The sequence below is a fragment of the Phyllostomus discolor genome, chromosome 11 (genome assembly GCF_004126475.2).
Source record: "Phyllostomus discolor isolate MPI-MPIP mPhyDis1 chromosome 11, mPhyDis1.pri.v3, whole genome shotgun sequence".
Classification (NCBI taxonomy): Eukaryota; Metazoa; Chordata; class Mammalia; order Chiroptera; family Phyllostomidae; genus Phyllostomus; species Phyllostomus discolor.
Genome location: NC_040913.2, coordinates 28,018,836 through 28,043,063, shown reverse-complemented (window position 1 = coordinate 28,043,063; position 24,228 = coordinate 28,018,836). Strand labels below are relative to the sequence as shown.

General features: G+C 32.4%; 1 long non-coding RNA gene across 1 annotated transcript in view; it reads right to left on the bottom strand.

The window, feature by feature from the left end:
* LOC118497338 overlaps window positions 1–23,714 on the bottom strand; it is a 41,011-nt gene extending 17,297 nt beyond the window's left edge. Inside the window, exon 1 of the long non-coding RNA XR_004899864.1 lies at window positions 23,621–23,714. This is a non-coding gene — a long non-coding RNA (uncharacterized LOC118497338). The remainder of the gene's footprint in view (window positions 1–23,620) is intronic.
* Window positions 23,715–24,228: the final 514 nt, after the last annotated feature.

The following is a 24,228-nucleotide window of genomic DNA, read 5'->3' as shown; positions in this document are numbered from 1 at the left end:
AATTATCTTGAAAAGTAAAAATAAATATCAGCTGGATAAAAGCTGAGAGAAATAGATGCTATGAAACCTCTGATAAAAGAAATGTCAAGAGAAGCTTGAAAGGTAAAATAAAATGACATCATATATTATAGAAGCCTGAGTCTGCATATAGAAAATAGAATGATATTTTTTGTGTTACAGGGGTTCCTTATATTTCATGATATTGAATGAAATAATAAATACTTATGGCAAAAACTAAAAGTACAAAAGAATATATGGTTTATCTACTAGTGGATATATTGTATAAGTTTTTGAAGAAAACAGTAAACAATTCATGTATTCCAGGAATTAGCTTCAATGCCCAATGACTGGGCCAACTTCCATAGGGACTTTGAGGTATCAGGTACTCCTTTTGCATGTATCCATTAGTATTCTGATCTGTTTCATTCATTTAAAAATCTATTGCATTTAAAACTCTCATTATATCAATTATACTAGTATTTTTGTGGGAAGGATCCTCTTAGCTTATCAGCTCTTTGCTATGAATATGTGCTATTATATAATACTATAGGGATTATTCCCAAAGTACATCAGTCATTTGACATAATAAGTAAAAATGCAATTCTGCTGCTCCATACCTTTTTTGAAAATATCTGTTACATTAAAGTCATTTTCAACAGAGCCTCTTGAGATGTTCTTAGGATAAAGATACAAAAAAATCATTGCTTTTTATCATAACAATATTATCATAAGACTATTAGTTCATTATCATGTCATTTAATTATATGAAAAGATATTGCTTTTGTGTTTTATATTTGTTTTTTATTAAATATTAATTCATGATATCTTTCTTTAAATGTCACTTCAGGGACTAAAGCATAGATTTGGGTATCTAACATCACCTCTTGAAGCAGCACCACTAAAATATTAGGAAGGTTGTCAGAACAGAAAAATAAATTAGCTAACCAGGTAATAGTGTCATTTAGCTAGACTTGGAGTCTGCTCAATGTTCATAAAATAAGAACTAATTTTTCTACTTGAGACAGCAAACATCCAGATTAAAATGAGACAAAAATGGTCACTGATTCCGATTCTTTTAAAGGCAGATGTTTGTAAACATTTTACAAACTGCAGTGTTCCTCCCTGACATAAAGTATTTGTATTTTTAAAAATTAACTTTATGGTCAGGTTAACTGAGTTTATAATTTTATTGAACATTGTAAATTTTAAGAAGTGAAACTATTATTAAGTAAGCTGAAATAATAGAATTTTTTAAGATAATTTAATCCATATGAATCACACACTTTTCTGAATATGGTTTCTATATATTGTGTATTATAATAGAAGAAAAACACATGTCATTTTACCATCTTAGATAAGAACAAATACAAGAGATATGCCAAAATTTGTGCTGATTCTAACATGTGTACTAAAAAATATCCCCTCCAGATCTGTCTGATTAAGTTTGACCTGACAGAATTTTAAAAGAAACATAAATATAAAACATTTGTCTTTACAATTTATGGAGTAGCTGCTAGTTGTGAGTTTATAAGAACTAATAATATAGACCAAAGAGATTTTACTACCTGATAATTTCAAGATTTACAATATTTTGTCCTATGTCTTCACACATACTAGCATAGTATGTTTTATGTTTTTCATGTAGATATTCTTAAATGTCAATTATCTTCTCCATTATTGAAATGGAGAATTCATTCTCCATTTTAATAAATGTTCTGGTAGTAAGCAGAATATTAACCCTTACAGATGTCTAACCTCTGATCCCACATAACTGCGAACATTTTATTTTACACAGCTAAGGAGAATTAAGGTCACAGAGAGAATTAGGTTTGCTAATCATATGTCCTTTAAACTGAGAGATTATCTTAGGTTATTTATGTAGGTCCAATGTTATCAAAAGTTTTTGAAAAGTAGAAGAGAGCAAGAAGGAAGTGGGAGTGATTTGATATGAGAACTGGACCCACTGTTGCTGGCTTTGAAAATAGAGAAAGCATGTTAATGATTTTGTGTGAACTCTAGAAACTGAAAAGGGTAAAGAAATGAATCCTTTCCTAGAACCTACAGAGGGCATGAATGTAGCCCTGCTAAAGCATTGATTTCAGCCCACCGCAACCCATTTCTAAATTCCAACCTATAGAATTGTAAGATAATAAATATACATTGTTTTAAGTCATTAAATTTTTGATGGTGGGTTATAGCAGCAACAAAACAGTAAGGCAGTACTTTAGCATGCTACTAGCAAACTTTCTAATATCATTGTCTTATTGCTTTACACAGGTGCATGTCTTTTCTCTACGAATTGCTGGTACTTTGTGATATAAGTTTATCTTACTTCTTCATTCTCCCACGTGGCTCTTGGAAGACATTTTTGATTTTGCACACAATATGAGCAAGAAAGTAGATAGAGCAGATATTTATGCAGATTTTAGAAGACAAATTTATTGGCATACTTGCTTGAAAATTGCCTGGGTCGAAACAAATGAAATGGAAGTTATAACTCACAATACTAAAATAGTGTTTTCCTTTTCCCTGGGGATATATTTAAATATATATGGATATCAATATTAGTTTGTGCAAAGAAATATGTATGCTATGATAGCATATGAAATGATTTTCATATTATGACCCTGTTGACTTGTATTCCATCTTTTCTGGCACATCCTTATTAAAGGAAGAATACAATTATTCTTGATGACTTCTGCTCCTTGTCTGTACTCACAAATACTGGAAAATTATAATCAACATCTTGAAAAAGAATGAGTTAGTATTAACCAGCATCTATTTTTTTTCCAGTTCAACTTCGTGATTAGTTGGCAGGATTTGCTCCTAAATGTATCTGTATAAACATAACTTACCTTTGGCTTAATTGATTTTGTCTCTGCTCCAGAAGATAGGGTCTTGTGCATGTCATATGCAAAAAACTATTAATTCTGATGAATATCACTTATCCAAAATTCTTTTTTAAAAGATTTTATTTATTTTTAGAGAGAGGGGAAAGGAGGGAGAAAGAGGGCAACCATCAATGTATGGGTGCCTCTTGCACATCCTTTACCGGGGCCCTGGCCTGCAATCCAGACACGTGCCCTGACTGGAAATAGAACCAGGGACCGTTTTGCTCTCAGGCCAGCCCGCAATCCACTGAGCTGCATCAGTCAGGGCCAAAAATTCGTTATAAATTCTTATTATTCACAATGTATAAAACCAGAAAAATAAAACTACCAGAAGCCATCTGAGCTATGTATTCCCTCCCCATTTTATCACTACTTCTCCTTCAATACCTCTCTCCAAATTTTTTCTACATAGTTCCTATTTCTTTCCTAAACATATAAGCCTCTTTCTGGTATACTTTTAATATTTTGTCCTGCAGAGTTTTAAGTACATTTAGTTGATGGCAGAATGGCAGTTATTTCATCTCTTTTACATCTTTTCTAATGACTTATGTCATATTATATTTATTTTTTCTCTATAGAGAATAATTCTATATGCTGCTTTATAAGAAACTCAGAGGGTTCAATTAATTTGGATATAACTGTGTTGCTTTACTTTCTATAGTATACAAATTTCTAAAAATGTTTTTATATATACATATATATGTGAACTGAGAACATGCAGTGTAAATCATAAACTCATCAGTCATTGAGAGTTTACATAATTTAAAACATTGTCAGTCTTTTTCATAAAATGTTAAAGGAGTTCTGTGAGTTCTTTCATATAAACTTTATATACAGTTTAATGTGATTTACAAATACAGTTTTGTTTCTTCCTTTCCAATGTGGATGCCTTTTATATCTTTTACTTGTCTGATCACTATGGCTATGACTTCCAGTATTATGTTGAATAAGGAAGAGCAGACATCCCTCTTGTTCCTGATCTTAGTGGAAATGCTTGTAATCTTTTCCAATTGTTAATGATGCTGGCATTGGGTTTGTCATATGTAGTCTGTATTATGTTTTGGTATGTTTCCTCTATTTCCACCTTGCTGAGAGTTTTTATCATATATGGGTGCTGGATTTTTAAATTCTTTATCTCCATTTATTGATATGATCATGTGATTTTTATCATATTATATTTATGTGGTGAATCACATTTATTGATTTGCAAATGTTGTACCAACCTTGCTTTACCAGAAATAATCTTACTTGAACATGGCTTATGATCTTTATCATGTATTGCTGTTTCAGTTTGCTAATACTGTGGTACCTTGGTACTCATCATTAATTCAATCCAACATTTCAAGCAAGCTACAATTGATGATGCATTTTCTGTTGTGGGTGGCATCATGACTCATACACGTTCTAGCAAGTACAAAGAGTGGCAAGCAAGCACCAAGTGCTAAAACATTTTTTCTCATCGAAATATGACAAGTACCAGTTTTGGCAAGTTCTGAAGCTGTTGAGTACTGAAGTACCACTTTATTTTGTTGAAGATTTGAGAAGCTATGTTCTTCAGGGATATTGGCCCTGTATTTTTTTTTTTGTAGTGTCTTTATCTGGTTTTGGAACTAAGATAAGGCTGTCCTTGTAAAATGAGCCTGGGAACCTTCCCTTCTCTTGAATTTTTTGAAATACTTTGAGAATAAATGCTAGTTTTTCTTGGAATGTTTGGTAAAATTCTCCTGTGAAGCCAGCTCATCTGGCCAAGGCTTTTGTTTGTTGAGAGTTTTTTGATTACTGCTTCAATTTCACTAGGTATTATTTGACTATTCAGAGTCTCCAATTCTTCCTGATTTAGTTTTGGAAGATTGTATGTTTCTAGGTATTTACCTGTTTTGTACACATTGTTCAATGTGGACAATGTGTGCATATGGTTGTTCATAATACTTTCTTAAAAGCCTTTGTATTTCTTTGGTGTCAGTTGTTATTTCTCCTCTTTCATTTCTGATTTTATTAATTTGGGTCTTTCTATCTTTTTGATGAGCCTGATTAATGGTTTTTCAATCTTACATAGATTTGCAAAGAACTAAATCTTAGATTCATTGATGTTTTTATTTTTTATACTATTTCATCTTTATGCTCTGATCGTTATTATTTTCTTCCTTCTACATACTTTGGGCTTTGTTGTTCTTTTTCAAGTTCATTTAAGTATAAAGTTGGATTGTATATTCCAGCTTTTCCTTTTTTTTTTTTTTTTGAAATAGGCCTACAATGCTATGAATTTCCCTTTTAAAATTGCTTTCCCAATGTTCTACATATTTTAGATTGTTTTTTTCTTATTTTTATTTGTATCAATGCATCTTTTGATTTATTCCTTCATCTTATTGTTTACCCATTCATTGCTTAATAACATGTTATTTAGCTTCTGTGTCTTTATTTATTTTTCAGTGTTCTTGTGGTTGATTTCTAGTTTTATAGCATTGTGGTCAGAGAAGATGTTTGATATGATTTCAATCTTTTAAAATTTATTAAGACTTGTTTTGTGTCCTAAGATGCACTTTATCCTAGAAAATGATCCACGTGCCCTTGAAAAGTGTATATATTCTGCAGCTGTGGAGTGAAATTCTCTGAAGATGTCAGTTGAATCAACTTGATCTAGTCTGCCTACTTGTTGATTTTCTGCTTGGAAGATCTATCCAATGAAGTCAATGGGGTGTTAAAATCCCCTATTTTGACTTCATTTCTGTCGATCTCTCCTTTATGCCCATCAAGATTTACTTCACCTATTTAGGTGCTGCTGCTGCATTGCGTGTATAAATGTTTACTAGGGTTATATCCTATTGGATTGTTCCCTTTATTATTATGAAGTGTCCTTTTTTGTCTCTTAATACAGCGTTGGCTTTAGAGTTTATTTTGTCAGATATTAACTAGCTTTTTCCCCATTTGCATGAAATATCCTTTTTCATCCATTTAGTTTTTGTCTGTGTGTATCTTTCAGTCTGGGTTGGGTCTCTTGGGGACAGCATATATATTGGTCATGTTTACTTATCCATTCAGCTATTCCATGTCTTTTGGTTGGAACATTTAACCATTTACATTTAAAGTGATTATTGATAGGTACTTATTTCTTGCATTTTACTTATAAACTATTTTCCTCTGTTTTGTTTGTTTGTTTGTTTCATTATGGTTTTCTTTTTCTTCTTCTGAAAGCAAGCCCTTTAACACATTTTTGCAGCATGGCTTGGTGTTAACAAACTCCTTTACATTTTCTTGTCTGAGAAGCTCTTTTTCTTCTTCAATTTTAAATTATAACCTTGCTGGGTAAAGTAGCCTTGGTTGTAGTTTCTTACTGTTCATCACATTGAATATTTCATTCCAGCCCCCTCTGACCTGAAATGTTTCTGTTGAGAAATCAGATGACAGTTTATGTGGAGCTCTTGTCTAGGTGGCTTTACTCTTGTGGCTTTGAGGATTCTCTGCTTGCCTTTAAACTTTTTCATTTTCATTATGATGTGTCTTGTTGTAGGAATCTTTGGGTCCATCTTGTTTGGGACTCTGCACCTCCTGGACTTGTGGGTCTTTTCCTTCACCATAGTAGGAAAGTTTTCAGTCATAATATCTTTAAATAGGTTCTTGATCCCTTGTTCACTCTCTTCTCTTTATGGTGTTCCCACAATGCAGATGTTGTTATACTGTATGTTGTTCCAAAGATTTCTTGTGCTCTCCTCATTTTTCACTGTTTTAAATCTTTTTGTTGCTCTGGTTGGGTGTTTTTTCCTACTTTGTCTTCCAAACTTCTGCTTTGATCTTTTGCTTCATCTAACCTACTGTTCATTCCTTCCAGTATATTATTTATTTCAGATATTTCATTTTTTATTTCTGAGTGGTTCTTTTTTATGGTTTCTATGTTTTTACTCATGTTGTTGAGTATCATAATAATAATTACTATAAACTGTCTGATAGATTGCTTGCCTCCATTTCATTTATTTCTTCTTCTGGAGAATTTTCTTATTCTTTCATTAGGCCCTGTTTCTTTGTATTGTCATTTTGACTGCTTCCTTGTATTTTTTTTTTCTATGTATTAGGTAGACCTACAAAGATTCTGGTGCAGACCTTTATCAGTCACTGCCTGTGAATGGCCCTGGACAATCTGTTTGGAGCTATCATTGACCTACAGCACATGGCTTTCTCTGCTGAGCCTGAGTGTGTGCAGGAAGAACCAGGCTGTACACTAAGGCTGGCTTTTACCAGTGCCCGTCTCAGGGAGGGTCAGCTAAAGTTTCAGAGCTCCCAGAAATCTGCCTTTGCATGAAAGCTTTCTGTTAGGCTTTTCTCAGAAATAGCCTCCAGCTGTACTCTTTAGCAACCAAGCCCAAACTACACAGGGTGGGGTGAGAATGATTCCTGTGGGCGGAGCCATTGCTTCCCCTCAAGCTGATGCCACTTGGAAGAGACAATCTGCCTGAGAAAGATGGCTTCTGCTGTATATGGGCTGACTCAGCATAGGGATCCTGAGAACTGTTCCTTCAGTTCTATCTCAAGATCCCCAAACCCCAGACTTTCCTCAGGCATCTGTAATCCACTCTGACTTCCTTCATCCAGAGCCCAGGGTAAGTGGCTGCAAATGAGATTTTGTGCATTGGCCTTTTAAGAGGCACTCTGTGTCTCTAGATATCTGTCCCCGGTAAACAGAAATACAGCTGCTTTTTACAGCCAAATGTTATCTGGGCTGCGTTTGCAGTTCAATTGCTGTAGACTAGGGAGCCACACTTCTCAGGGAACCTCCTGGCTGCTTAAATAGCCCTCTGGAACTTCAGCAGTTGCCTGTGAGAACCTGGCCAGCCTTCAGGTGCCTCGTCCACCCTTCCTACCAGTCTTATTGTGGTGATGTGGTTTCTTCCATCTGTCCTTGGTTATAAGGCTTCTCTCCAACTAGACTTCAGTTGGTTATTCAGGAAGATTTTTCTTTAATTTAATTGTAATATCAGTTTTGTCCTAGGAAAAGGTCAGCATAACTTCCACTTACTCCTCTGCCATCTTAAAATGCTATGTCTGTTCTGACACATATCTGTTATTTCTTTATTCCTCTACCACCATTCAATTTATTTTACTTTTTGATGCAATTTAAAATATAGTGCACATACCAGAATACTTTAACTTAAACATTTTAGCATGCATATCACTACGCAGGCCAGGGTTCAATATTTGTTCACTTTTCTTTAACAAATATTAAGTAATTTTATGAAAAAATAATTTACATAGAAAAAAGTTTACCCTTTTCATGTGCAGTTTTATGAATTTGACAGTAATCTGAAACTCAAAGTGCAGGATATTTCCACCACCCATAGTTTCCTTGTTGCCCCACCATATTCCCTTTTCCTACCATTAACCCCAGCAGTTACTGTCCAGATTTTTTTTGTTTCTTTTTCCAGGGAGTCATGTAAATGAAGTCATAGGTTACCTATGACCATATCAGCCTTCTGAAATAATCAACTTTGTATTTCCTTGAAAAGTTTTATGTAAAACATATTTCATTTTTATTAACCTATACAAATTTCCTTTTAAATTGTTTCCTTTTGGATTACTTTCTCATTCAAATCCAATTCTGTTTTCAAACAACCATCCAGTTTTTATGTTTATTTAATAAGGACAAATTTAGGTTTTAATAACCCCTGGGCATACAAAATACTTTCCGCCTTCCAATCTACCAAGGGGAATTTGTTTTCTGAAGGTAATTTCTTGTTTAGCTCTAACATCCTGTAACTTCAAAACTATACTTTTTTCCTCCCTGCTCTTGTGACCCTCAGAATGTTTTGTAGCCAGAATTTATCTATTATGGGAGGTTGAAAATTAATACATACAGGGGGCTATTTTTTTGGTTGTTGTAACAAATGCAGATATTTGATAGTTTAGTGATATCTGACAATTTTGCATTTCATATGGAGAAAGAAATAAAATGAAAAAATCATATTTCAAGACATCTTTTACTGATGATATCATGCATTCTTTATTTTATGCACTAATGTTTACTTTATTTGTACCAGAATGTAATTTATGGTCTAAATGCATTTCATGATACTGAAGTTCTAGACTCTCACGTATGCTGTAGATACATATGAATCGCAAACGAGTGACTGGAGCCCTATTTGCCCTCCAGCCTCTCTTTTTATCTCACACAGATTTGCTCCTTCTCCTTTCTTTCTCTTTTTTTCATGATTTGCCCCTTAATTCTGTTATGTATTCCCATTACTTTATCACTAAATAAAAATGGCTATCTTATACCTACCTTGCAAGAGTACAAATAAATGATTGTGGAACTTAAAAACATAAAGTTAGCCCTGGCTGGCATAGTTCAGTGGATTGAGTGCGGGCTGGGAACCAAAGTGTCCCAGGTTCGATTCCCAGCCAGGGTACATGTCTGGGTTGCAGGCCATAACCCCCAGCAACCACACATTGATGTTTCTCTCCCTCTCTCTCTCTGTCTCTCCCTCCCTTCCCTCTCTAAAAATAAATAAATAAAACCTTAAAACAAAAACAAAAACAAAAACATAAAGTTATGTAGCACTGGTAAACATTGCAAATGTTCTACTTGCTTTTAATAAATGACATAGCTTTCTAGGTATAATACCATTAGTTCTTATATATCATGCTCAACTAGGAATGTGGTGAAACTCTTCTATCAAGGGAGAATAAAACTATTGCATCTTATATGTGTAATTTGATCATTGTTATCTATGAACAACACAATAATAAATTCATCCTTCTCCCAGGTCTTTTATGAATGGACTTTTCCTATTGTCACCACAGTAGCATTTTCTCAGTATGACCACAAACACAAACTCAGAATTAAAAAGACATTTTACTTGAATTAGGTAAGTGCTGTTAACTTTAGTTATGTGGTGAAACTTATTTTTCCCCTTTTCTATGATTATGTGATCTGGAAGAAATTTATGCACTTCTAGATATCAATGTCTACCAACTACGAGAATGTTATGAATTTACTTCATATAAGAAAGACATAGAAATGTAAAAACTTTTGTGCTCTTTCTCCTGCCTTTCAGATACTGATAGTTAACAACAGCAACAACAACAAAAAGAGCTGTACACAGTCATCAAAAGATATCCAAAACTTTCAAAACCTTTCATCTAATTTATAATATTTCTTTCCTTTATTTAGTTGTCATTTCAGTAATGTATAAGCAATTATAGAATACAAATTTATTGAAGTAAAATGATAGAATAGCATAGATAGTAATATATTTTAACTTCTTTATTCTATAGCTCAATAGTAACAACAAGGTACATATTAGATTAGTTCCTGTTGAATACAGGCTTTTCAAAAAACTGCAGCTTGGTCTCCTGGGTACCAAGCTTCATTACAACATCTCTTCCACCTGTCACTTGCCATGCTGTTTTAGCTGGATGGCTGCAAGTATTTTTAACACAAAAAAATTCTAGCTGATTCTAGTTTAAGAACTATTCTTTAAGGAAACACAATAAAATTTCAGTTAAGCAGTAGCTTCCTAAAAACATACTAGCTAATTACAAAGAGAACATGCATGAACACTCATCCATGTTTCTATAAATTACCCTGTGTTTCAAAGAGAGTTGTCTGTTGATTTGTTTTATATTCATATTTCTTAATGAATTAAAATTATTATCATAGATTATAATGAACTGAGTTTGGATTAAAGCTGATAATGCACAATAAATGTTAACTTATCTGAAGAGATAGTGTTACTATTCAAAGGGTGTTGCTGAACCTACAGGGACCTACATCGTGAGAGAATTGGAGCAATTCCTGAGCCAACAGAGTACCTAGCAGAGGGATGATGATTTTAGATTAACTTGGAGCAGGAACATTTTAGTAACTACCGATTTATATTAAGTTACTGTATAATTAAAAAGATTATTGTCTATTATCTGTGTGTATAATGCATTTGTAAACATGTGTACATATAGAAAGAGAGAATAATGAAAACAACATAATATGTCCTGCTTCTGTCTTAAACAATGTTAATAACAATGAAAATAACATCAGCTTGCTCTAGGTAATAACTGTGCCTTAAGAGATGCGTATGTAAAACAACTAATAGCTTAATTATCACCTTTAAAAACAAGCTCAATAAGACTCACATCTAGGCTTTTTCTTATCCATGATCCCCAGTCCAAAGATATTATGTCAAATTTTGACCATCCCAAACAACTTAAAATCATCCATTATTTAATCTTAATTTCAAAGCCAACAAATACCTTTTACTCACTTTCATATTTTAAAATATTTCCATGATTCTGTGAAATGTGAAGGTGGTCCTCTCATTAGTGCAATAAATTGAATAAATCTCACACTGCTCCACTGCATCATTGTTTTTTTGGAGATTTTCTGGATATATATATATATATATATATATATATATATATATATATACACACACACATACATACACACACACACATACACACATATGTATATATGTATATATTTGTGTGTATGCACACTATGTGTGGGGAGTGTTATATTGCATTATGTACATTCAATGTACTACAAAGAAATATATTTAACTATAATTATAAATAAGAGCTAAAACTATATATGTCATGTATTAAAATTAAATGTTCAGAAATTGCGAAAAATGTTCCAAATACTTTGTTTCTTTAATCATGTCATAAACTCTATCAAACTACCATAATATTATAAATATTTTATAGGTGAGAAAATTTGGGCTTATAGAGGTGACATTATGTACTCACTATACCATAAGTATACTTAAGGATTTGAACCCTAGTTTACAACTCCAGAGTCCAATATGCTAAACCACACATTTAGTAGCATAAAGAGGGATATAATGGTATGAGGCTAAGGAGAAGTCAATACTAGCATGTACCTTTATTTATAATTTTGATATTTTGTTAATCATGGATATATTTTATTTATTTTTACTATTAAAATATCGCATTGAAATATTTATCTTGATTACTGAGTTTTTAGCTCCCTATAACATGTTTTACTCCAGGAAAAGACCCCAATGCAAAATATCAGGATCTTGCTGGTGTAGCTCAGTGGATTGAGCGTGGGCTGAGAACCAAAAGGTGGCTGATTCGATTCCCAGTCAGGGCACATGCCTGGGTTGCGGGCCAGGTCCCCAGTGGAAGCCACATGAGCGGCAACCACACATTGATGTTTCTCTCCTCTCTTTCTCCTTCCCTTCCCCTCTCTCTAAAAATAAATAAATAAAATATTTTTTAAAAGTTTCAGTATAGTCATTTAAAATCCACTTACAAATAACCCAGAAAAGTGTAATACCACTGGTGTATTTTCCAAAGTCTTTAAAAAAGGAATATCAATTCTTCACAGAATCTTCCAAATAAAAAGAAAGGAGATAAAAGTTTGCAATTCATTTATGAGGCCAATATTGTCCTAATACCAAACTGAGAGGAAAGCTTCATAATATATGAATACTACACATCAATATCAATCATGAACACAGATATGGAAATTTTTTAAAAATCCTAATCAATTGAATTCAGTAACATGTATTTTTGGAATGTAAGATTGATTTAACATCTCAGGTCAGTTAGTAAAATGCATTATATCAATGAGATAAAGGACAAAACAGTTGTTCATACAAATAGATGCAAAAAATAATTTGAAAAGACTAAATATGACTTTATAATAGTAGCACTCAACGAACTAGCAATAGCAAGGAAATTACTCAATCTAATAAACAGGCATCTACAAAAACCCACAGCTAATATCATACTTAATGTTTCAAGACTGAATGCTTTCTCACTAAAGTTAGGAATATGAAAAAGAAATCTGCTTTGCTACTGCTATTTAACAGTAAATGGGAGATTATAAATTGGGCAAGATAATGAAATAAAACCCACCTGAACTGGAAAGGAAGAAACAAAAACTGTATATGCAAATAACATGATCTTCTATATAGAAAATATTAATACGTTATCAAAAAGAATCAAGCACTAGGAAATGAGTTCAACATGGTTACATCCAACAAGATCAATATGCAAAATTAATTGTATTTCTATACAACAGCAATGGATAATCCAAAAATGAAATTAGGGGGAACATTCCATTTACATAGCATCCAAAAGAGTAAATTATGTAAGAATAAAGTTAACCAAAGAGATGAAAAAATCAAAGAACATATATATCTATATATGTTCATATATAAAATGGCAAAGTCATTCCATACATATGAATCAGAAGACTTAATATTGTTAGATGCATATACCACAAAATGATCCACAGATTCAAGACAATAGCTATCAAGATTGCAGCTGGCATCTTTGCACAAAATGACAAACTGATCCTCATATGTATATGAATATTCATAGATCCCAGAATAGTCAAAATAATGTTGAAAAAACAAAGTCGGAGGACTTGTATTTTCTGGTTTCTAAAGTTACAACAAATCTATGGTAATTATATCAGTAAAATATTCATATAAAAATAAACCTCTAAATCAATGGAATAGAATTTAATTTCCAGAAGTAAACCCTCCTGCTTACAATTAAGTTATTTTTGACAAGGATGACAACATACTTCCATGGGGAGATAGAGGTTAATTATAATTTTTTAAGAATAATTAATAATTTTGAGGAAATCCTATCTTGTATGCTCTTTTTAGTAACTACAAGGCCGCTGGTTTTTACAGCTACCATAATTACAGAGCTGCCGCTGTTTAAAGCTATTGTGGAGCTGGGCAGAAGCAGAGGTGAACAGAGCAGGTTCAAAAGCCACGACTCGTTCTAACTAGGGCTCATCATTTTTTCTTGAATTATGCACTTCTCGGATTGTCACAAAGCTTTGCTTAATTTCTAGAACTTAAGAAATATAATTTTAACAGTTTTTCCAGAATTTTTGTTGATTTTATGGATGACTGGATTTATATAAATCCTTACTCTGCTATTGCAAGGTCTCTAATCATCAATTCTCTGAGTATGTAAAAGGCATACAATTAGAATACAAAAGTGTCATCTTACAAAGTGACTGCAATGACAGGCTTGATGTGTGAGTGACAACTGTCATAACTTTGGTAGATTCAGGTTCAAAGTCTTGGAATATTGGGATCTTGGTAACATTAGTTTAAAGATTAAATAAAGGATATGTCAAAGATGATAAGCACCTGAAATATATACATTTGAAGACTCTCCAGAAGGCAGAAAGAGCTGACATAAAATGAGACTCCGTGATGATGAACTAGTTCAATACTTGAAAAAATTACAGCAAAGTAATATCAACAGTCTAGTAGAGTTCCCAAGTGTGTTTGGGGAATCTCAGGTTTGTTTCTTCTAGGTGGAGGGATAAAGAATAAAGTAATATTTCTTCTGTCATTTCAGCCAATAAACAGCATATACTATATGCCAGGTATTGTGTTAATAGGTATATATTCAACAAACATGTCAGAGATTTTTGTCTCAGTCTTACTATCTATTGGATATTTTCATTTGGATGACACCATTAAGATTTACACCTACTAAGCTATTGAAATTTGCTTCTCCCTCTGAAATACTTCAATCTTGTTTACCATCTATTCTGTTGTGACAGCATCCTTGCTCACTCTCTGGCTTCAACTAATTAATCATAAAGTATACTTGATTACTTTGTTCCATTATCTCTTAATATTGTCCATGTTTTCATATCATCTGTAGTTCAGGACACAGACTCTGTAATTTGTACTTATTATCTGATGTACTAAGCAAAGTCTCACCTTTGGCAGTTCCAATATACTACCATAATCAGAGTGATATAATAGAGTATAAATGTGATAATGTCAAGCTTTTGAATTTGTTCTGATCATTTTATCTTTAAAGTATCTCTACTGACATTTTGGTCTAGATAACTTTTTGTTGTTTTCTATCCATTTTAAGATGTTTTAGCAGCATCCCTGGTTTCTACCTGCTCAATATCAATAGCACAGCCATCCCTACAATCTTGAAAAACAAAAATGTCTCCAGATGTTGCCAAGTGACTCCTAAAAAGGACAAAATAGTCCCTTATTGAGAACCATTCCTCCAGACAATCATGAAAAATTCCACATTCCAGAATATGGCACATATGAATCTTCTTAACCAGAGAGCATTTGCTGGAGAACCGGCTACCTATCCCTCCTCATTTATTGCAGAAATACTTGTCTGATTTAATGTCTTTGAGGAAATGGACAATTGATTGTCTTGTTTATGATAATGTTCCAAACATATAGCCTGTGTAGAAATAATCTCAAGTAAATCTATTTTCAGTTCCCTCCCAACAAAATCAAGCTCAGTCTCCTGAAACTTCTAATAAATTCCCGGCCCCATTAAGAAGATCCTTATGTACTAGAGAAACCATGATTTATAGATAAAAAAAAAAATGTTTCAGCAAGAAATGTTGAGGTTGATGCCAAACAATTTTCAAAATTAACAAATTGAGACCTAAAAATTTCAAGTAAATTGCTCTGTATTCCTAAAGTTATTGTACAAATTAAGGTCTGTTTTAGTAGTCTAGCGCTATTTCAACTAAACCAAAAATAAAAATTGGAACAATAGAGAAAGAGTGATTGGGAACTTATTAACAAAGGAAACCATCTTTGTATATCTTGAGGGGCCCAAAGTATTATATTGCACTATAGTGCAATCTGGTAAACCATGATTTATTCATCGGGAAAGATAAGTAATCTTTGAAGTGTGCTCTGTTAAAGAAAGTAACATTATCTAAAACATTGTATTTAAAATATCCAACCAACATTGCAAAATAAAAATATTTTGGCATTCTTCAGGAATTTGGAAACCAACTTTCAGGGAAATAGCTTTCTTAGATATGACAAGACATTCTTAGAATAATGAAAACATATTTACTCTATGGTTAAAATGAAGAGCTATGATAAAGAGTCAACTTTTAGAATTGTATATTATTTAAGCTATAAACTATGAAATTGAATGAAATTTTTATTTCATGATATACTAATTTAAAGCAATTTAATATACTTTACATATAGACCTTAAACCGCCAAATGTATGATAAAAATTATAATTCATCTATCATGAAAAATAGAATCTAGTTTTCCAGAAGTAAATTTACAACACCAGTAGTTCTGTGACTGCTTGATTTTAAATGAACTGACAACACAGCAAAGTCCTTGCTGAGGCTAATTTATGGATACAAGGTAGGAGGTGTTAAAACTGTAAAGCATTTGGAGATTCGCAATGCCATGGCAACTCATTTTTTAAAATTTACAATAGACCTAATGAAATGCTATCCTTACAAGGAATTTGGTAGTATGAAAACTAGAGACTCTTAATTTTAATACTTCTTAAGATTCTCATAGGTCCCTGAACATTTTTGATAGTCTCTTTATGACTAGTTTCTGTAAAATGAGAAATGGTAGTAATTATAATCAAACAGTGTTAATGCTGTTTTTTTCAGTCATACCACATAAAGTTATTTTAATATTTTAGAATTAACATGTGCTATATATTGTGTGTGTTGGTGTTGCTTAGTAATGAAATAGCAGCTGTTTCAAATATTTTGGGAAGAATAAGTGATTAATTAATAAACATTGCTTACTGAACATCTATTTAGGTTATGCACTGTGTTACATCGCTTACAGCTGACAGTTGTTGACTAAAATTTTTTGGCACCTGGAGACTGCTTTATATTATCATACCCACTTCTCAGAGCACACTGTGAGGTGGATTTAACTGACATTATTTTTTTTCTGATTAAAATATTAAAAAGGGAAACTCAAAAAGACTAAATTGTTTCCCACTATTACATACCCATAAGAAGTAAATTGGGATGAAAATTCTTCCTTCATAACTCCTATGCCCTGGCTTTTTCTAGAATAACACATTGACTGTGAGTGAACAAATGAAGGGATGAATCAGTCAAAAATATAATCTTGACTTTACTAAGGAATACACTTCTAAAACATCTTTATTTTATATGAGTTAATTATTCAACCTCCTATTTGAATAAGTATAGTATGTAGAACGATTCTCCTCTTCAAAGATGTCTGCCTTAATTCCCAGTATCTGTGAATGTGTTATGTTGTGTAGGAAGAATTAAGGTTGCAAATAAAAATAAATTGATTAATCAGCTGACTTGAAAACAGGAAGACTATTTTAGATTATCCAGGTGAACCCAGTGTACTCAGAAGTTTCCTTAAAAGTGGAAGAGGGAGGTAGAATGTGAGAAGTGATGCAATGGGAAGGAAAAAAGACCCGCTGTTGCTGGATTTGAAAATGGAGGAAAGACACCATAAGTCAAGGAATGTCTGTGATCTCTAGAAGCTGGAAAAGGACAGGAATGGATTATTTTACAAAGCCTCCATAAGGAACAGAAGTCTGCTGACACCTTGATTTTAATCCAAGGAGACATGTTGGACTTCTGATGTACAAAACAGTAAAAACAACAAATATGTGTTGTTTTAGGCCATTAAGAGAGTGTGATTTATTACAGCAGGCATAGGTAACTAATACAGGTAGGCTTTGAAGATATTTGCCTTGCTTCAATGAAATATATGGTTATTTATAGAATAGAAACATTCTCTCTTTCATATAGATTATTTGAAGAGAAGCTGACACATGCTCCAAGTGGGTGACTACGAACCCTGAAGAACAAGTAGAGTTCTGATTTTCCCATGGGGTCTAGAATCCCCAGAGATATGTGGACACCTCAGTCAAATAAATGCTAAAATATTATGTTCAATTAAAATAGCTATTATTAAGTACTAAGTCCTGAAGTTCCAGATTTGTTAAATAATGGCTTAGAAAAAAATTAAAAGCATAATTTTTATAAGAATAAAGGATAAACCAATACCAAATAATTGTTTCAACTCATTAATAAGGTGTTAAATCATTTTAGGGGTATATAATAGATACTCATGAAAATATTAAAAGGAGATTACTAGATTATATACAATATTATTGATGATATCCTTCAGATAAAAAAACTGAAAATTTGAGATTACATTTGGACGAGACAGAAATTAGCTCAATTTTTCTTTGCCATGGTCTTCAAGTTAAAATGTAACTTCAGAAATGTGACCTTAATAGGAAATGTCAATGGAAAACATAGGTCCCCCCCAAAACAAGAGATAATCACCAAATTTGATTTTAACAATGGCCATGCAGGACCCCAGAAATTATACTGTATTCCCTTTGCCTACATCCAAATTTTGGATAATTTTTGTATTAACAGTTCCCAAATTCTGATCATAATGTTTTAGAATTGTTGTTGACAACAAAAATGCTCATTATATTGTGTGTTTCCCTGATTATTTATATATATATAGAAAGTTATGTCAATTGAATGTGCCAGACCCCCTTGAATGTACCATATAAACCACTACTGAGGTCAGATATTTTCTTTTAGATTTCATTGAGACATAGAATCTATATTTTAAAAGATTATTATTTGTTCTTCCTATTGGAGGTTAAAAACCAAGTCCAAGAATTTCTCTTTAGAGATAACTCTTACAGTACCTGCGGATTTGTTGAAGTCTTCCATTTTCTTACTCAAATTTGCTCAAGTTCCTAACTTGCCAGAAAATTATCATTGTATCATTTATGCACTGGCTTTATAGTATAAGTGTGTAATTTGTTTTCTAATGGTGAGATTCTCATACATAATTACAGGTGAATTAACACTTCTCAAACATCATACTACATGGCATAAACTTTCTTGCCCAACTGATGGCCTGTGTGTTCCTTATTTTTCCTATTAAAATAGCTACATTGTCAATAAAACTAAAACCTGGGATTACCTTTAGACTAGACAGAAATTATTTCTATTTTCTCTTGTCTAAGTCTTCAAGTTGAAAAGTAACTTCAGAGATTCTGGGCCCTTAATAAATTGTAAACATCAGTGCAAACATAGGTTCCCCTGGCCCCAAAAGGAAATAATCATCATTTGCCTTATCTATGACCATGCAGAACACTGGAATGTCATACCGTGCCACCTTTGCCTATATCCCTAAAGAGCTCTATGTGCTTGAATCTACATTATAAGTGTGCAGTTTGTTCCTTAATGGTGAGGTTGTCATACATAATTACAAGTAAATAAATACTTCTCAAACATCGTGCTACATGGAATAACCTTTCTTGCCTAATTGATGGTCTGCCTGTTCCTTATTTTCCCTATTAAATAATTATATTGTCGTAAAAATTAGAAGATTCATTAAAAGTTTTTTATTCTGAATTCTGAAATTTGACAAGAATTATATCCCATTTAAGATGTTTTATTTCCATTTTTAAAATGAGAACCTACTAAATGAGAGTTGGAGATCTCATAAGAAAAAAAGGAAATATACGTATAAATATGAGAAAATGAAACAAAAATAATAATAATATTCCAAAACAAATAACTACAATTAAAATTCTCTCTTTGGGTCATTAATAAATGACTCTTGTTTCTTTGAGTCTGTGATCATCATTCAGTTGTTATACAGCTGCCTGCTTCTGGAACAGAATCCATGAAATTATGACCTTTTCTTGTTAGGTACACTCTTTACGGTTGTGTGAGCACTGCTAATTTAATCTCTGAAACCTATGCTAATAAATAAATTTATTGAAATGCCATTAATTAAAAATAGCTGGTATCATCTCTCCTGTGTGTCTGTGAAACTGTTTTTCTTTGTTGACAATACAAAGTTTAGCTTGTAGCTTATGAAGCTGAGCCTTCTGATAAGCATTAGAGGAAAGTGGAAACTTCTTGTTTGGTAAAATGACTAAATGGGGTTATTAACTTTTTTGTTACTATTCATTTTGTGTTTTTATTCTTTTATTGCCCCCCCAGCTTTATTGTGACATGTTTAACATTTAGCATTGCATACATTTAAGGTACATTGCATACATTTAAGGTACATTGCATAAATATCAGAAAGTAAAATTTTCTTTTTAATAAAATAATAATTACATATTAATGTAATTAAATTTTAGTTTAAAGATAACCTATTTATGCAAAGGATAGCAAGATATATAAAGGGTATTTTAATCTATTCTTCCAAGTGTACAATATACAAAATATTTACTTTAAAATATTTTACAAACTTGTCCTTTGATTTGATAAATCTCCCCATGAAGGTCTTACAATAGCGTTGCATCTAATTGAGAAATATGAAATATTCTAGACAAAGAAAATTATCTAGTACATGTCCTTATTTCTATACAGTAAAAGAATAATTCTTTGAAATTCTTGAAGGGCCTCTGGGAAAATTTAAAAAAAAATTTAAGGGTATAAAATACACTAATTGTTTTCTTTTAAATTTGAAGTTTGATACTGAGGAAGCAAATTTAAAGAATTATCAATACACTTTGTCATTGGATTAAGTATGATTATAGTTACTGAGAAACAATAATTTGATTACTTATTAATCAAAGTGACAACATAATATTTTTAAATAAACACAAAAAGTAATGCAATTTAAGAAACCTCAGTTTGTTTTACAATCAAGGGCATGGCAAAGTCAATAGAAGGCCAGGAATTATTATGAGACATCAAATCTTCTATTTAAAAAGATTGTACAGAGGATATTAATTACACTTTTACCACCACCTTTAAAGATCTATTTTCCTCAATTTCTTTCTTCAGTGTTCTGTAGTTTTCCAAGTATAGATCTTTTGCATCCTTGGTTAAATTTACTCCTACATGGTTTATTTTATTTGTTGTTATAGTAAATGGGATACTTTTCTTAGTTTCTCTTTCTGATAATTTATTTTTGGTATACTAGAATATCGATTTCTGGGTATTGACTTTGTATCCTGCTACTTTGTCAAATTCATTTATTAGGTCAAGTGTATTTTTGGTGGAGTCTTTAGGGTTTTCTATGTACACTGTCATGTCATCTGCAAATAATGACAGTTTTACTTCCTCCTTTCTAATTTTGATGCCTTTTAAGTTTTTTCTTGTTTAATCACTGTGGCTAGAACTTCCAGCACTGCGAATTGAGTGGTAAACGTGGGAACCCTAGTCTTGTTGCTAAACTTAAAGGAAATGCTTTTAGTTTTTAACCATTGAGTATGATCTTGGCAATAGTTTTTTATCATAAATGGATGCTGGATTTTATCACATGCTTTTTCAGCATCTATTGATATGATCATATTATTTTATCATTAATTTTGTTTATGTGATGTATTATGTTTATTGATTTGCAAATGTTATACCATCCTTGCATCTCTAGGATGAATACCACTTGATCATGGTGTATGATCTGTTTAATTTATTGCTGGATCTGGATTGCCAATATTTTGTTGAGGATTTTAGCATCTATAATCATCAGAGTTGTTGGCCTTTTCTCTCTTTGTTGTGTCTTTACCTAGTTTTAGAAATAGGATAATACTGGCTTCATAAAAAGAATTTGGACATCTTTCTTCTTCTTGAATTTTCTGAAATAGCTTGAGAAGGATAGGTGTTAGTTATTCATCGAATGTTTGGTAAAATTTGCTTGCTGTAAAGCCATCCAGTCCAGGGCTTTTGTGTGCTGGGAGGTTTTTTTTTTTTTTTTTTTTTTTTTTTTTTTTTTTTTTTATTACTGCTTCAACTTCACTAGTTGTCATTGGTCTGTTCAGGGAAGGTAACATATAAATGGAAGCATATATTGTGTTCATGGATTGAAAGAATTAATATCATAAAAATATTAACATTACTCAAAGCAATCTACAGATTTAAAACAATTCCTATTAAAATATCAATGGCCAGGGTATATGCCTGGGTTGCAGGCCATGACCCCCAGCAACTGCACATTGATGTTTCTCTCTCTCTCTTTCTCTCTCTCTCTCTCCCTTCCCTCTTTAAAAATAAATAAAATCTTTTAAAAATATCAATGGCATATTTCACAGATCTAGAACAAATGTTCCAAAAATTTATATGAAACCAAAAAAGACCCCAAATAGCTTCAGCAATCCTTAGAAAGAAGCAGAAAGTTGCAGGGATCACAATACTTGATATCAATCTATACTACAAGACCACTGTAATCAAGACATTCTGGTACTGGTTTAAGAACTGACACACGGATTAATAGAGCAAAGTACAGATCCCAGAAATAATTCCATGTGTCTATGGTCCATTAACATTCAATAAAGAGGGTATGAACATAAAGTGGTATAAAAACTGTCTTTTCAACAAATAGTATTGAGATAACTGGATTGGTACATGCAAAAAAAATGACACTAGACCACCAATTCACATCATACACTAGCATAAACTCAAAATGGATAAGGACTTAAATATAAGTTGCAGTACCATAATAGTCCCAGTAGAAAACAGAGGCAGTAAAATGTCAGATATCCCACATAGCACTATTTTTTCTGATATATCTCCTTGGGCAAAGGAAATAAATAAAAAAATAAACAATGGTATTACATCAAGTTAAACTTTTTCTGTACAGCTAAAGAAACCATCCACAAAATGAAAAGGGAACTGATTATGAGAGAACATATTTGCCAGTGATACATAGGACAAGGATTTAATCTCAAAAATATATAAAAAACTCACATAACTTAATACTAGAAAGACAAACAATTCAATGAAAAATGGGCAAAGAACTGAGTAGACACTTTTCCAAGGAGGACATACAGATGCTTCATAGACATATGAAAAGATGTTCAACATCACTAGCCATCAGAGAGATGCAAAGTAAAACTACAATGAGCTATCACCTCACACATATCAGAATAGCTTTCATTAGTAAATTAACAAGTGAGTGCTGGTGAGGATGAAGGGAAGAGGGAATCCTACTACACTGTTGTTGGGAATGCAGACTGATGCAGCCACTGCAAAAAAACTATAGAATTTTCTCAAAAACTTAAAAATGGAAATACTTTACAACTCAGCAATTCCACTGCTGGGTATGTACCCTAAGAATCCTGAAACACCAATTCAAAGGAACTTATGTACCCCTATGTTCATAGCAGCACTATTTACAATAGCCAAGTGTTGGAAAGAGCCCAGGTGCCCATCAGTAGAGGAATGAGTTAAAAAAGCTGGTACATTTACGCAATGGAATGCTTCATTCACAACAGAAAGAAAGAATGAAATCCTACCTTTTGCAACAACATGGATGGAACTGGAGACTATTATGCTAAGTGAAATAAGCCATTCGGCAAAAGACAAATACTATATGACCTCACTTAAAACTGAAATCTAAAACAAAACAAACTAACAAGAAAAATAGAACCAGAAACATGGAAACATGGAACACACTGATAGCTGTAGGAGAGGACAAAGAAGAAGGGAATAGTGGAAGGAATGGAGGGGATTATTCAGTGAACATATATGAATGAGTCAGGGACATGAACAATGGAGAGGGGATTGACTTCTCCTGAGAAGGCTGAGGTGGGTGGAAGTGGGTGAAAGGGAAAAAATGGAACAACTGTCATAGAATAAAAAAAATAAAGTAGAAAAAGATAGAACTAATAATCTGAAATCAGTTAATGTCTCAGAGAAAACCAAATTCTAGTTTTACATTAATATTTGTCAGTAAATAATTCACTAGCTCCCTTGCATTTTAAAATTATAAATAAGAATATGAAACTTTGTAAAAAAACAAATTAACATATTTATGCTGCTTTTAGCTTTATTATTTGCAGTTCCTATGAAATGAGGCAAATAATTTACTTCCTGAGAGCTATAATTTTCTGTGTCTATTTAAACATTGTCTTTATCCTCTTTTATATTCTAAACATCCAGGCACTTTAAAACAAAACAAACTCAGTTTTTTATTCATAATCAAAACTTATTTCATTACCTTTATAAAATGTTGAACTTTTCTGCCTGGCTTGTATAGTTCAGTGGATTGAGCACAAGCCAGTTCACAGGTTCAAATAATGGTCAGGGCACATGCCTGGGTGGCAGGCTGGTCCCCAGTTGCAGACATCTGAGAGGCTCATCCAAAAAGCATCCAATTTATGTTTCTCTCCCTGTCTTGCCTTCTTTCTAAAAAAAAAAAATATATATATATATATATATATATATATATAAATAAAGTCTTTAAAATGTTGTACTTTTCTGCCATTTGTCTTAACACATGTTACCTAAACTTTTAATCAAGTTAACCTAATTCTATTTCATCACAAGCACAAAAGCAATTTCTAATGTTACATTCTATCTGATTACTTGGAGAGGCGGAATTGCCTTTTTAATAATATATATTAACAAAATTTAGAAATCAAAATACAATTTTTAAAAATATAATGCAGATAAAATACATAAATTTTATCTACAAGTTTACTTTGAAGATTAAATTTCTCAATGAAAAGCAAGTGATTTATCGCTAATACAAACAAGTCTATTTTTAATTGTCACTACAGAAATAGATGGTCAGAGTTTGTAATTAAATTAAAACTCTACAGCACT